At 37.3% G+C, this 16,409-nt stretch overlaps 1 protein-coding gene across 8 annotated transcripts in view; it reads left to right on the forward strand.

Annotated features, from left to right (window-relative positions):
• Positions 1-16,409, forward strand: part of LOC122798488 (alanine aminotransferase 2-like) — a 1,719,357-nt gene that overhangs the window by 445,533 nt on the left and 1,257,415 nt on the right. Inside the window, exon 1 of one of the 8 annotated variants that reach the window (XM_044067471.1) lies at positions 3,561-3,675. The exons of the other annotated variants lie outside the window; for them this stretch is intronic. The gene's annotated coding sequence lies outside the window, so the exon portion shown is untranslated. Of the gene's footprint in view, positions 1-3,560; positions 3,676-16,409 lie in introns of those variants that run through there. 8 annotated transcript variants of the gene reach the window in all.

Below are 16,409 nucleotides of genomic sequence, written 5' to 3' on the forward strand. Positions count from 1 at the left end.
CGACTGCTGAATCCTACACTAAGGCACTGTACGAACATATCCACTCATGCATGAATCGTACCATTCCAAATAGAACCAAGATGCTCTCCTTCAAAAAAAGGAAGCCAATCTACTGGTCTCCTGTCATAAACAAACTTTACAACAAAAGGAAGAAACTGTTGCAGAAAAGTTGAAAATCCCAGGATGCAAAAAACTCTTGTACCAGCCTCAGTAAGATGCTGAGATCCCTCATAAAATCCTCCAAAGCTACTTATGAAAATAAAATTGCCAAAGATTCCAAAGACAACTACAAGGCATTCTATAACTATGTCAAGAATCTAAATGGCAATGCTCAGATCTGCTCTGAGCTACAACAGAATGGCATTAAATATACTGATCCCAAGGATATTGCCAATATCCTGGCAGATCAATTCAGTACCAACTTCACCCCCCTCTCACTCTCTAAAAGGCCCATCTCAATACTGATGATTACCGAATTCCAGTAATAATGGCCACACAGGTAAAAAAATGCACTCTCCAAAGCTAAAAATATGGCATCCATGGGACCAGATGACATCCCGGGATATGTATTACATGAACTACAAAATGAACTGGCACCTCACCAAAGTTTCCTGTTTAATCATAGCCTCACCTCAGGCTTCATGCCCACTGAGTGGCACACAGCTACAGTTATCCCACTCAACAAAGGGGGGGATCCACCTTGGATCCTGGAAACTACCTCCCCATCAAGCTGATGAGCCTGATCTGCAAGGCCATGGAATGTATTATCATGGAACTTATAAAGAAAGACATTGGCAACCTTCAAAGACTGGACCCCACCCAGTTTAGGTTTGTGAAGGGCCGATCTTGTCTCCTTAACCTGATTGACTTCTTCAAATTAGTCTCCAGAGCAGTGGACGAGGGTAAGGCAGTCCACACAGCCTATCTGGACCTCGCCAAGGCCTTTGACACCATCCCTCACTCTGGAATCATAGATAGACTTACAAAACTGGGAATTAATCCCTACATCACTCAATGGGTTGCCAACTGGCTTACTGACAGAACCCACACTGCAAAAGTAGCAGACTCCAAATCCAGCACCAGACAAAGTGACAAGTGGAGTACCTCAGGGTTCAATCCTAGGACCACTCTTGTTTGGCATCTACTTCTCTGAAGTACAGGCCAACACTAAGGGACTCTGGCTAACAAAGTTCACAGATGACTGCAAACAGGGAGCCATTATTGAATCCCCAAATGATGTCGAGACTCTACAAAAGGGCCTTACAGAAACAGATGCTTGGTGCCAGAGCCACAGGCTTAAGCTCAATGCCAAGAAATGTATAGTTATCCCTTTTGGGAAAAAAACATGTACCCATGAATTACCACATAGGTGGCAGTACACTAAACACCAAAAGTGTGATAAGAGATTTGGGGACACAGATGGACAGTGGTCTCACCTTCAATAACCACATTGTCACAACAGTCAGAAAATCCTTCTATGTGGCACACCTCATCACTAAGGGCTTTTCATCCATAAAAAAGGAGGTCATTGTCCCACTGTACTCATCTCTCATTAGACCCATTATAGAATACAATGCCCCATTTGGTATGTACCTCTCAAGACATCTGCAACAACTGGAAAGGCCACAGAAACACCCCACTAAAAGAATCACAGGCCTAAAGCAGATGCCCTACTCTGACCACCTTAAAAATCTCCAGCTATACTCTGTCGCATATCGTCTACTCAGAGGCGATCTCTGCTTAACATACAAGGCCATGTCAAACCCAGAGCTGTTGGACATGCTACACTTAAAGAAATCCCAATCCCTCAGAGCCACACACTCCAAGGATCTAAACCTTGCCATTACAATAAACAAAACATGCTGGAGGGATAGATTCCTGACCCAGAGACTCCCCAGACTCTGGAATAGACTGCCCATACATGTCAAGTAGAGTGCCTCTTTGTCCCTCTTCAAAAGGAACCTTGACGATTGGATGGGAGAAAGGAAATTCACCCCGGGGATCATGTGAGTCGCCCTGCTAGACATGGGTCCAGGGAAGTAAATAGTGTGGGAAGAAATAGCCAGGGAATTTTTATGGCTAGGCTTGTATAGGCCCTAGGGACAATAGTCTAGTACCAACCTATGAACCTTCTGACAAATTTACATAAGCAGCAACACAGTATTGAAATTCTAAGCTTTAAATGTTGTTTATAATAGCTTGTGTTAAGATAAATTGAGCAGTAGCAAAGATTTGTGTGACATTTAGAGAAAAGTCAGTAAATATTTTTTTGTTGTAAAGTATAAATGCATTTACCATTTTCAAGCCATACACACACACACACACACACACACACACACACACACACACACACACACACACACACACACACACGTTGGAACTGCAGAAAGAGAGTCAGGTGGCAACCCTATCAACTAGATGCATTGATGCTGTTCATAAAAAAGGTCTTTTATGCTTTGTGTGACATCCTTCCAGAGCGGGGGTGCATATCTGGTACATGCAGATCCATTGTAAGAGATTCCCACTGACTTTGAGTCAGTCTTTGCATTGTCAGAGAGCAACCATAATGTACAGCTGAATTTACTTTAACATACATTTACTATGTGTCCTTGCATTAAGAACACGGAAAAGGAAATCAGAAGTACTTAACTGTGTTTAAATGCGCACACACAAGCTAATCAAACTCTCTACTACCTGACTCACATTCATTTCACCCTGTAGTTGTTGTACCTTCCCTAGCCCTCTGTTCATTGTGCCTGCACAGCAATTTGCACGGGTTTCTTTCCTAAGTGACCCCTTCCCCCACCTGAGATTCACTGCATAAAGCAATTTCTACCTTCTCCACTGAAGCTGGCTATCTTAACTAAGTAAAACCTCTGGGAAGCAAGAACCTGACTCCCTCCAGCTTTTCAATTGTAATAGTTTGCACGGGTTTCTTTCTTGAGTGACCCCACCTGGGATTCACTGCATAAAGCAATTTCTACCTTCTCCACTGAAGCTGGCTATCTTAACCAAGTAAAACCTCTGGGAAGCAAGAATCTGACTCCCTCCAACTTTTCAACTGTAATAGGTGAACTGCAATTTAGTTTTTGTAAACTGTTGAGGCTTAATGGTGTATGCACAACAACAGTGAAGGGATCTAGCCAATTGACACTAGATTGGGCTATACTACTTTGAATCATCCTTACACTCACACAGTATTCCAGTCCCAAGCATTTACATTTTAATTTGGTAAAGTAATTTCACTCCCTCCTTATTGACTACATTTGCTAGTTTACCCCTAGGATCCAATTAAAATTAGCCTGAAAATTGGTGTAAAATTAAAAAAGAATAAAACAAATTAAAGTACAGCCAAAAACATTGCTTACATACAATCATACAAACCAAACCAAAAGCCCAAGGTAGCTCTCAGAGTCAGTCCTCACCTTACACTGATAGTTTTCCAGCCCTTCTCCCTGTGGGGGAGGGATCCATAAGTTCCTGGTTAATCCTGTCCCAACTGCTCTCTTCTCCATTCTCCCTATCTGCCACTCCCACCCCCTAATTATCTTCATTAGTCAGCCCCCTCCTAGGGTGCCATCTTTAATCAAACTCTCTACTACCTGACTCACATTCATTTCATCCTGTAGCTGTTGTACCTTCCCTACCCCTCTGTTCGTTGTACCTGCACAGTAAGTAAGTTACTTTGCATTACTGTCCTCTGATTACTGTTAGCTGCTGATTTATTTGGTTATTACTGTTAACTACCGAGGTATTTGATGGTGCTAAGCTGTAACTGCTGTTCAGAACTCCTATATGTTTTCAGAGCTAGCTAATGTTCTAACTTACAAACTGCTTGTTTTGTTATCTTGTTTTATGAAGGTAGACCTTTAATTGTTGAATAGTTGACATGCATCCTGCTAACTGTTTTGCAGAGGTCATTCATGTTCTGATTACATTTGTAAGCATTCCTGTGGCATGCTACTGTACTTAGAAGACTTACAGGCTGGACTTTGTAATTGTTTTTATAAAAGGCTAAGTGAACACAGTTCATGTTACTGTTAGTTCATACTGAATAACATAGCTCCAGAATTATTGTCTTAAAACAGTCATACTTTGCTTTGTGCATTATATCCTGTGTGCATTCACTGAAGTATACAGCTGTTATCACTGGACTTAGAGGCTGTATGTTACTGCTGTTAGTCTGTGGTTTTGCAGAGCTGATACTGTATGCACTATAATCAATTTTAATTATAATGTATGCAATATAATTAATTTTACTCTCCAGCTCTATTCCTTGCATGCTATCCACTTCACATTCTTGTAACCTTTGCACTAATTCTGCCTTATTTACCTTTATTTTTCAGTTTACACGGGTTTCTTTCTTGAGTGACACCCCCCCCCCCGGGATTCACTGCATAAAGCAATTTCTACCTTCTCCACTGAAGCTGGCTATCTTAACTAAGTAAACCCTCTGGGAAGCAAGAACCTGACTCCCTCCAGCTTTTCAATTGTAATAGGTGAACTGCAATTTAGTTTTTGTAAACTGTTGAGGCTTAATGGTGTATGCACAACAACAGTGAATGGATCTAGCCAATTGCCACTAGATTGGGCTATACTACTTTGAATCAGCCTTACACTCACACAGTGTTCCAGTCCCAAGCATTTACTTTTTAATTTGGTAAAGTAATTTTGCTCCCTCTTTATTGACTACATTTGCTAGTTTACCTCTAGGATCCAATTAAAATTAGCCTGAAAATTGGTGTAAAATTAAAATAGAATAAAACAAATTAAAGTATAGCCAAAAACATTTCTTACATACAATCATACAAACCAAACCAAACCAAAAGCCCAAGGTAACGCTCAGAGTCGTGTTAGCACCACTCTGCTCACCCTCGCTGTGCTCGGCTCGCTCCGCTCCCCTCCCTACCCTCAAATCCCACTCATCCCCACTAGTGCTAAATTTATACCAGACTTTCCCACTCCCTTGTCACTCCCCTCCTGCTAAGTACCAATCAGCACCTCACACAGCATTGAGCAACCCTGCCCCCTTAACCCATTTCCTTCTCTCTCATTCTTCCACACCCTGTTAGCACAGTCAGCCATCAAATGTGGCCCGCCCCCTATCAAAATGCAAACAAGCAAAAAAACACTAATGACCCAAATGCCGATACTGTTTCTATTTTTCCATCTCACTGCCTACGAACAAACACTTGATTGACCATGTTTCTCCCTACCCAAATGGTCAAACAGACACCCATGACTTCACACATAACACCAAACACTTTACCTTCCCCAGCACACCGAATATACCACCCTCTATAAAATACCACCCCTGTACAGCCACAAAACCTAATTCTAAATACAAAGACTATATAAACCTTATAAACAAACTCCTAAAGCTCAGATTATCCTGTCACATTAACCTTATAACACATGGAGACATTCATCCCAACCCTGGGCCATCCACACCCAATAACCTCCACTCCCCTACCACAACCCCCACAGTCAAGCTACCCATGAATACTCCCACTAGTTCCCTCCTAGCATTTCACCTAAATATTAGAAGTATTAACAATAAGATTCCCAACCTACACGCCCTCCTAGCAACCCACTCCCCAGACATTGTGTCTTACGGAAACCTGGCTAAAACCCAGTACTACTGACAATGAGATACTATCTCCAGGATACAATATTCACAGGTTAGACCGTACTACAAGGAAAGGAGGTGGGATAGCAGTCCTTTACAAAAATACTCTAACCGTTAAGAGACACCATTCAACCTCCCCAATTCAATAATGCGGAACTCCTCATAACCAAGCTACAGATTAACCAAAACAAACACTTGAACATTGTCTGTGCATACATTCCACTAGGCAGCAACCTAAATATCCTAGAATATCTCCTTTACTGGTTTTCCACTACCTATCCCCAAGTTCTTGGTGATTTTAACACCGACTGGCACCCCTGCTCCTCCGACCCCCCCCCCCACTCATATAAACTTATCTGGGTTTAAACAGATCATAACCTCTCCCACTAGGATAAACAAATCAACCAACAAGGAAAGTATCCTATACTGGATCCTAGTTAATAATAAACCCCAACTGTACACAGTTGGTACTCTCCCTGATGACCTCAGCGACCATTGTCTAACCTATATCATAAAACATAAGGCAGGAAACCCTCACCTGCCCAAATATTGAACATTTAAAAACAGGAAAAATTTTGATGCTGCTATATTCTAAAATGAATTAAAAGCAGTTGACTGGCCAAAACTAAAAAATCTAACATTAGAGGAGGCCATAGATCACTTTAACACTAAATTCCTAAGTATCCTTGATTCCCATGCTCCAGCACATTCAATAAAAACTAGATCAAATACAGCACCATGGCTCACAAAAGATACCAAAGCTAAAATCAAAACTAGAAACAGAGCCTGGGCCAGCTGGAGAACAACCAAAGCCCCACTTGACCATCTAAAATATCATCAACTCAGGAATGATACAAAAAAATCTATGTTACTGGATAAAAAAAGATTCTACCAAAATCTCCTACAAAAACACCACAATAACCCATAAAAATTCTGGACAGGCTTAAATCAACTACTTTGTCCAGGTCACTCCACCACCCCAACCCCGGCTAACTACACCCATAGTTCCACAGAGACCATAGTTAGTGCCTTTAATAACTTTTTCACTGAAACAATCCAATCCCTAGCAAATCAACTAACTCCCTCTAACTTAAACCACATGCCTAATCTACCTAATAATCACCCGGAATTTAGCTTCCAACCAATATCCACTAGTTTTATCAAAACACTTCTAAAAAAACTAAAACCTACCACCCTCGCTGCTGACCTCCCCCCTGCAGAGTACCTACAAATAGCTGCAGATGCCATTGCATATCCCATATCTGTCCTCATCAACAGAACCTTATCCGAAAATACTATTCCCTCCCTCAGGAAAATATCTCACGTCATCCCACTCCATAAAGGTGGTAGCTCCTCAGACATATCCAACTATAGACCCATAGCCATTCTTTCCCCACTATCCAAAATAATGGAGAAATGTGTACACAAGCAACTCGACTCCCAGCATGGTTTCAGGCCATACCACAGCACCACCTCAGCCCTCTTTTCCTTTACTACTGCCATAAACCAAAACAGGAATGACAATAGGCCTTCTTTCTTGACCTATCAAAAGCATTTGACATGGTCAACCATGAACTTTTCATTCTTTCACTAAAATCTATTTCCCTCAACAATCCTTCTATCCAGTGGTTCCAGTCCTACCTAACTGGTAGACAGCAGGCAGTACTATGGCAGGGCAAACTCTCCAGCCAGTTACCTCTCACACTTGGTGTCCCTCAAGGGTCCATACTAGATCCACTACTCTTCTCTATTTTTATCAACAACCTCCACACTGCTATCCGTAAAGCAGATGATTCCACTCTCATCTGCTCAGCCACCTACCCATCCGACTTGCAAATCTTAACCCAAAATACATTTAACACTATCGAGCAATGGCTCACCAACCAATGCCTACTTCTGAACCCCAATAAAACTAAACTTCTACTCTTCTCTCCCACTAGTAGATCCACCACACTTTAATTCTCTGTCACATCTGACAATGATACCACTATTTCCCCAGATAATCACACCAAACTGCTAGGGGTTATCATAGACAATAATCTCAAATTTGACCTACAGGTCAACGAAACCATACAGACCATCAATAAGAAGTTTGGATCACTATATAGAAACAAGACATTTTTAACCCCACTGGCTAGGACTGCAATCGCCCGATCACACCTACTCTCTACTCTTTTATATGCCTCGCCTGTACTCTCAAACCTCAACAAATCCGAACTAGGTAAGCTGTCCCATAGCTACAATCATATTGCCATATTCGCCACTGGATCCACCTATAGAACAAACCACTGCCAGAACCCTAAACAACTAGAGTGGCTAGAACTTCCCAGGTTAATTCAGTTCAATCAACTCTTAATAGTGCACAAACTTTTGTACTACCCTAAGGATACCCCCCTCACTTAAAAATATTATTAAACCATATAGCAACCTAAGATCCCTATGGTCAGCCAGTACACTACTGGTCTAAACCCACAAAGCTAATAACTCTGCTTCATTGGCAAAACCTGGAATTCATTGCCAAACTATATAACCCAACAATCCTCCAAAAGTCTCTTCAAAAAAAACCTTAAACAGTATCAAAGTGAATTGGCTATGCCCATGTACCAACCCTGATTAAGTTATAAACTAAAAGCATATTCTGCAATTATCATAACTTGTAACTACATCACCAAGCTCTGCTTCCAGTCTGATGTCTCTTACTTTTAATAGTCTGTCCATGAGAATTGTGAGTCCCTACTAGGGAACACTACTAACCCATTGTATATAATCACTTTGTATTTATAATTGTTTGCTAACTTTTGTGTAATCTATGTAAGTTTGTCTATGTGGAGCTTTTCTCCCCAGGCCTCTGCTGAAAATGGACATGTATCCAGTCTGACTATCCCGTTAAAGAAATGTAAAATAAATAAAATAAATTTTGTACACATGTACTTTATATACATACTCATATACAGAAACACATACACACTGTATGTATGTATGTATGTATATAATAAATATATATATATATATATATATATATATATATATATATATATATATATATATGTATGTGTGCATTATGTGTACATAAAATGATTTATAAAAAAAGCATAGTATAGTTAAGCATTATTAATGTATACATTCTAGTAAATGTTGCTCAATGATTTACTTGGTCACTGTCACTCATTGGTTGTGTGTCCCACATGCAATCTTGGTCAATGTCTTTCTGTCAGTATTTTTTTTATTTGTATTAATAAGTGCATTTAATAATTGTTATTATCTCTGCCAGTGTAACTTATGTTGTGGCTGAAAAGGGTCCTGGGACCAGTTCACTTTCCGTGTTACCAAAGTATAAATAAATAAATATGAAACAGAAAAAAGGAGGGGGAATATGACAGAAATAATTGAGAAACTAGTAAAGCACATTTTAAGTCTGCATCATTCATGAGAGAGAAAAATCCTCCCACTGAAGGCATTGGGAAGTAGCAGACAGACTAAGTTTAGAGTCCTACTACTTGTCACTTGTAAATGTACAGCAAGGATTATTTACTGTAGTGAGAGTTTTCACACCTCAGCATGAGAGCATGGGGGAGGGTTTATCAAGTTTGTTGGGACTGCAAAAGACTCCTCTTACAAAAAACAGTTTTTATCTGCTTTCTTTTACTGCAAGTAGCTAACAGCTATTTATAGCATAGAACAAGTTCTGGCAGATAGATAAATGAGGCTCAGTAAGGTAAACAGAGAAGCAGCTCTTTTACAGAATGTGTGTTTAGATGACAGTGCTTCACAGTCCTGCCATTATATTTTAATGGCATGAGAAAACAGCACCACTTCCTTATGTCTTGCATGAGTCATCTAAAGAAGACTTGAAATGTATTCTGGGAAGAAGGAAGGAAAGCATGAAAATAAGATCACGTTACCAAGGCAGGCCCCATCATCTGCCATTTTGAGAGAAACACATTAAAATTGTAAAAGAAGCACTCAGAGTGATTTTGAGGCATTAAAATAGCTCAAAAACAAAGCTACAATGAAAAAAATATGTTTTTTGAGTTCTAATGTGGAGTTTTCCTTTAAGCAGACATTTTATATTCTCTGCATCATTTAACCCTGGCCAAAATCGTGCATTTAAATGAAGCTGCCAAAGCAATTCTGCTTTTTCAAGTAAAAGGATCTCAGGCACCTCTATGTTCTGACATAATTAATGTTTGTAAAACATCAAATTTGAAAACATGCCCATGGCTAGCAATAACATGTCTTGCTAAAGCATTTGTTTTTTTCCCCTAAAAGAATGTCACTAAGGTGCTCACTCATTCTGTTTTTTTTTTTTTAATTTAGGTTCAGATTTTCCTACATAGAAACATGAACAATGGGAACAAATAGCACAATACACTATCTTACTAGTGTTACAAGTACATCTACCCTTTATGCTCACACAATATTTTTTAATAAATATTGCACTAGTTTCAAGAATATAGTGACAAAATACATATGAACCACATTTATGCATACAGCCTATTTTACAAGTAGGCACAATTTGTTCAAAGGTTGACTTTAAATTTTGTCCTTTTTTTATCAACAAAAATAGCTGAACCACCCAAACTGTTCCTTAAGGTGTTTTCTCACCACATAATTTCCCAATTCTTATAAAGAATGTTCCTAATCATATAGCTATCATTGCTAAATGTGGTAAGGAAAGCATGAGAAAAAAATGTATTATTGTTATTATTACTAATTGTTTCATCATTACCATTTATAATAGGAATAATTAACATTATTACTATCCATTGATGAAACAGAAGAAACTGCCTCAGTCATATCAGTAAGAACCATCCTCTTATGCTTATCACCCAAAATGGGTCTAAAATATCCCCTAGCCCTTTTTTCTATAACTTCCTGACTTAGTTAATTACCCATTGAGTCAGGATACCCTCTATGTAAGAACATATTTTTCATTTTGTTAACCTCATTTAAAAATGATGACTGAGTAGTAACCATTCTCACCGCTCTAACAAATTGTCCTTTGACAGCTGCTCATTTTTGTGTATAAGAATGGTTACTACTAAAGTGTAAGAAAGTATTAGAATATGTCAAATTCTCATAAATTTTGGCTACAAATCTGTTATTAAAGATGTCCATAATAATAAGAACATCTGGGTATGCTATTTGATCTGTATTAACAGTGTGGGTAAATTTCACAAATGGTGTAGTGTTACTGATGTATTCAACAAAGTCAACAACAGCTGTACTGGGGCCCTTCCATACAATAAAAATATCATCCAAAAAGTGGGTATATGACACACAGTAGTTGTACCAATAAGATGGAAAAAGAAATCTTCTCTCCCATTCAAGCATCACTATGTTGGCTATAAACCACCACATGAGGACCCCATAGCTACCCCCTCTTTCTGACAGTATAGTTCCTTGTTAAACAGAATAAAATTTGACTTTAACACCAAATCTAATAGTTGTTCAAAGGTGTTAATCTGCTGTTGATCCCTACCCTTAAGCCTAAGGTATTTATAGAACCAGTCTTCACCAACATTGTGGGATATGACTGAGCACAGATCTTTGACATCAATGGTGATAAACAAATAATCTGAATCAAAAGTTACTGTATCCAATCTCCTTAAAAAATCCCAGGAATCTATACACAAATGTGACTAATTCCAAACTATTTATTTTAACTTAGTATCCAGGAATTTAGCCAGTGAATGATAGACCCTCTAGCATCAACTATTGGTTGCATAGGGGGCTGGTTTAGGTCTTTATGAATTTTTGGTAAACCAAAAATTGTAGGCGTAACTGGGTAAAACACAGACAGATAGTTATACTCCATGGAAATAGACCCGTCAATAAAGAGGCCCTGCAAAAAACTTATAATTCTAGAATATTTAGTATTCCACTCATTCAGTGAACTACGATCATATGTTCCACTGTCCAAGATATTTTTCATCTTACTATTATAATCATTTATATTTATAATAACCAACCCCCTCCCTTATCAGGTTTCATGAATCGGATACGAACTGATGACAAAAGCAGGTCTAAATTCAATTTCTCATATTCAGATAAATAGCTTTGACTGAACTAAATGTTCTGATTTAGAACAAATAGACCTGATGTCCAGTTCACACATACATTCAAAAAGTTCCAAAGAAGGATGGGGGGTTAAATGTACTAGAAACTGTCAAACTATTATTTGGACAAAAATCGCTATGAAACATTAAGTTCAGATTTAACTTACGCACATAAAGTTTCAAATCAAGTAACACTTGCACCAAGTTAAAACTTTTGCTGGGAATAAAAGATAAACCTTTAGCTAGCAGATCACACGTCAGTATTAATGACAACCGAAGAAAAATTATAAATTTTAAAATTACCAAGGGAATTTTCCACAATATTTAAAACTGGTGCTGCATATGAGAAGTTATTAGTAGGCAAAAGTTGAGCAGTCATCTCCTCCCTCTTAGGGAACCTCTGTTGTTCCCTCTGAATTGATTTGACCCCATCTGATATTGGTGGTGTCCCTGTTGTTTTGATGCATTCCAGTTCATATTTGATCTTTGCTGGTTTATCAGATTGTCTCAGGGGATAGAATTTGTTGTTGCCTAAAAAAATCATTCTCAAGTTCATTCTCTACATCTGCATCCTCCATGACAGCCAAATCAGGCTGTTCTCCCATCTCAGAGGCAAAATATGTTCTTCAATTCCACACTTATAAGTGTGCTGCTGGTGGGGGATAGGCAGTTTTATTTCTATATTCCTCTATATCCCTTGTTAGTTTTTTAAGTTTCCTATTCTTAATAGTTATCTGTTCATCTATCGAACGCAAAATATGAGCATATTTATATTTATTGTCATTAATAGTCACATCTTGTAAGATAGTTTGGTCTAAACGTAGAGTGTCTCAACCAATTTTGTGTTGTCCATATAAAATATTAAATGAAGTAACGGCAGAGCAATAAGCTTCCAAGTCTTCTCACAATAACAGTTCATCATGAAAAATATATTTATCATATTCAAAGTGCGTACTTATATAATTTTAATTAATTAAACAAATTTTTTTTATATTATTGTGCACATATATGTGATGATATATTTATTGTATAAATTGATGTATTTAAATAGCGCTAACACTGGAAATGTAAAAGATTCAGAGAGCATGTAAGCGATTGCTTATATACATATATTTTTATTCGTTATATATGAAGAATGTCTTTCTTATAGAGTTGACTATTTATAATTTAAAATACGACCAATTATATTTAATTTAAATATTTAATTTAAATAGTTAATAAAATGGGAGAGGAAATGATGTCATTAAATTAATTGCATATAAGTACACACTTTGAATATGTTTGGATAGCCTGAAGAAGCCTCAGTGGTGAAAGCGCTTGCTGTTTTTACAAATGAATTTATTTTATTGCTTACGTGAGTTCGCTTTATTATAAACAGTCGAGTATTGCAGTTACCTGTTTTGGTGGATGATAAATATATTTTCGTGACGAACTGTTACTGTGAGAAGACTTGGAAGCTTATTGCTCTGCCGTTACTTCACTTAATATTTTATATGGACATACAAGATAGCAGCTATCTTTTTCCCAATTTTGTGTTGTGTTTAATCACCAATTCCATATATTTGAAACCATGCCTATTGAATAATTGTAGAAGTTGGTTATGAAAGTTGGAAATGGGAACTAAACCTGTAGGAAAATGACAGAGTCTAAGACCTTTTGGTACTGCTTTCATTTTAATACATTCCTTAAAGTAGTAAGTATCCATCTGGGTTTTTTTGATTTTTAACAAATTACATTCCAGCTCAGCAAATTTCTCATCTAGAGAACTATTACTAGCAGCAACAACATTATTCAGATAACCATTCACATTGAGCCATTCACTCAGTGAATAAACACCATTTAACATATTAAATGGTCCATTTATCCACACATTAAATGTATTATTAACTCTCTCACCTAGTATAGAACCATTTGTTGTTGTAATACCACCATAAACATGTTCATTAGGTGGAGAAATACCATTAGAAGCACTTGCAGAAGCCAAAACTTCAGATGGTGTGTCCAAAACATGGTGTGTACTGAGTTGAGATAAAAACAGCTGTTACAATCGATCCATACGCTTATTTAATTCATGTATTAAAACAGTTAAATCACCAATAGGAACTTGCAAAGTCTGTGAAGGTCATTGTTGTGTAGAATCCATTCTTCCCAGAATCAAACACCAATAAACAGCATTAATAATCCAAAGGCAGGGCAGAAAAAGGCTTCCACACTCCAAAATGCTTTAATTCCACCCCAATAACAGCATTAATAATCCAAAAAGCAGGGCAGAAAAAAGCTTCCACACTCCAAAATGCTTTAATTCCACCTAGTACAGCTAAAAACTTCCTCAGCCAAATGTAGTACATAAAAAAAACAACACAGCAGTTAAAAATAATCCAAAAAGATAAGCACTTTCGTTCCATTGACATAAAAAGGAACTTCATCAGATAAATGAACAAACTGCCATTAGGCTTCTTAAATACTCTTAAACCAATATATATATATATATATATATATATATATATATATATATATATATATATATATATTTATATATATATGTATATAATTTCGGTTGTCATTGATACTGACATGTGTGATCTGCTAGCTAAAGGTTTGTCTTTTATTCCCAGCAAAAGTATTAACTTGGTGCAAATGTTTCTTGATTTGAAACTGTATGTGTATAAGTTAAATCTGAACTTAATGTTTCACAATGATTTTTGTCCAAGTAATAGTTTGACAGTTTCTAGTACATTTAACCCCCCCCCCCCATCCTTGTTTGGAGCTTTTTGAATGTATGTGTAAACTGAATATCAGGTCTATTTGCTCTAAATCAGAACATTTAGTTCAGTCAAGTAATAAACAAAGTAAAAGCAATTTATCTGACTATGAGAAATTGAATTTAGACCTGCTTTTGTCATCAGTTCATATCCGATTCATGAAACCTGATGGGGGGGTTGGCTATTATGAATGTAAATGATTATAATAGTAAGACGAAAAATATCTTGGACAGTGGAACATATGATCGTAGTTCATTGAATAAGCTGAATACTACATATTCTAGAATTAGACGTTTTTTGCAGGACCTCTTTATTGACGGGTCTATTTCCGTGGACGCGTATAACCATCTGACTGTGTTATACCTGGTTATGCCTAGAATTTTTGGTTTCCCAAAAATTCATAAAGACCTGAACCAGCCCCCAATACGACCAATAGTTGATCCTAGAGGGTCTATCACTCACCCACTGGCTAAATTCCTGGACACTAAAGTTAAAAGACGTAGTTTTGAATGAGTCACATCTGTGTATAGATTCCTGGGGGGGTTTTAAGGGGATTGGATACAGTAACTTTTGATTTAGATCATTTATCACCACTGATGTCAAAGATCTGTATTCAGTCATATCCCATGATGTTAGTGAAGACTGGTTCTATGAATACCTTAGGCTTAAGGATATAGATCAACAGCAGATTAACACCTTTGAAAAACTATTAGATTTGGTATTAAAGTCATATTTTATTCTGTTTAACAAGGAACTATACCGTCAGAAAGAGGTGGTAGCTATAGAATCCTCGTGTGGCAGTTTACAGCCAACATAGTGACGCTTGAATGAGAGAGAAGATTTCTTTTTCCATCTGATTGGTACAACTATATTGTGTGTCAATTCCACCTAGTACAGCTAAAAACTTCTTCAGCCAAATGCAGTACATAAACCATATTTTGTGTGTGCCATATACCCACTTTTTGTTTGATATTTTTATTTTATGGAAGGGCCCCAATACAGCTGTTGTTGACTTTGTTGAATACATCAATAACACTACACCATTTTTGAAATTTACCCATACTGTTAATACAGACCAAATAGCTTACCTAGATGTTCTTCTTATTAAGGACATCTTTAATAATAGATTTGTAGCCGAAATGTATTGGAAATTGACATATTCCAATACCTTCTTACACTTTAGTAGTAACCATCCTTATACACAAAAACGAGCAGCTGTCAAAGGACAATTTGTTAGAGCGGCAAGGATGGTTACTACTTAGTCATCATTTTTAAATGAGGTTAACAAAATGAAAAAATATGTTCTTACATAGAGGGTATCCTGACTCAATGGGTAATTAACTAAGTCAGGAAGTTATAGAAAAAAGAGCTAGGGGATATTTTAGACCCATTCTGGGTGATAAACATAAGAGGATGGTTCCTACTGATATGACTGAGGAAGTTTCTTCTGTTTCATCAATGGATAGTAATAATGTTAATTATTCCTATTATAAATGGTAATGATGAAACAATTAGTAATAATAACAATAATACATTTTTTTCTCATGCTTTCCTTACCACATTTAGCAATGATAGCTATATGATTAGGAAAATTCTTTATAAGAATTGGGAAATTTTGTGGTGAGAAAACACCTTAAGGAACAGTTTGGGTGGTTCACCCATTTTTGTCTATAAAAAAGGACAAAATTTAAAGTCAACCTTTGAACAAATTGTGCCTGCTTGTAAAATAGGTTGTATGCATAAATGTGGTTCATGTGTATTTTGTCACTATATTCTTGAAACTAGTGAAATATTTATTAATAAATATAAGGTGAACATAAAGGGTAGACCTAATTGTAACACTAGTAAGATAGTGGACTGTGCTATTTGTTCACATTGTTCATGTTTCTATGTAGGGAAATCTGAATGCAAATTAAAAAACTGAATGAGTGAGCACCTTAGTGACATTCGTTTAGGGAA

Source organism: Protopterus annectens, chromosome 3.part1 (genome assembly GCF_019279795.1).
Source record: "Protopterus annectens isolate FY-2018-M chromosome 3.part1, PAN1.0, whole genome shotgun sequence".
NCBI lineage: Eukaryota > Metazoa > Chordata > Ceratodontiformes > Protopteridae > Protopterus > Protopterus annectens.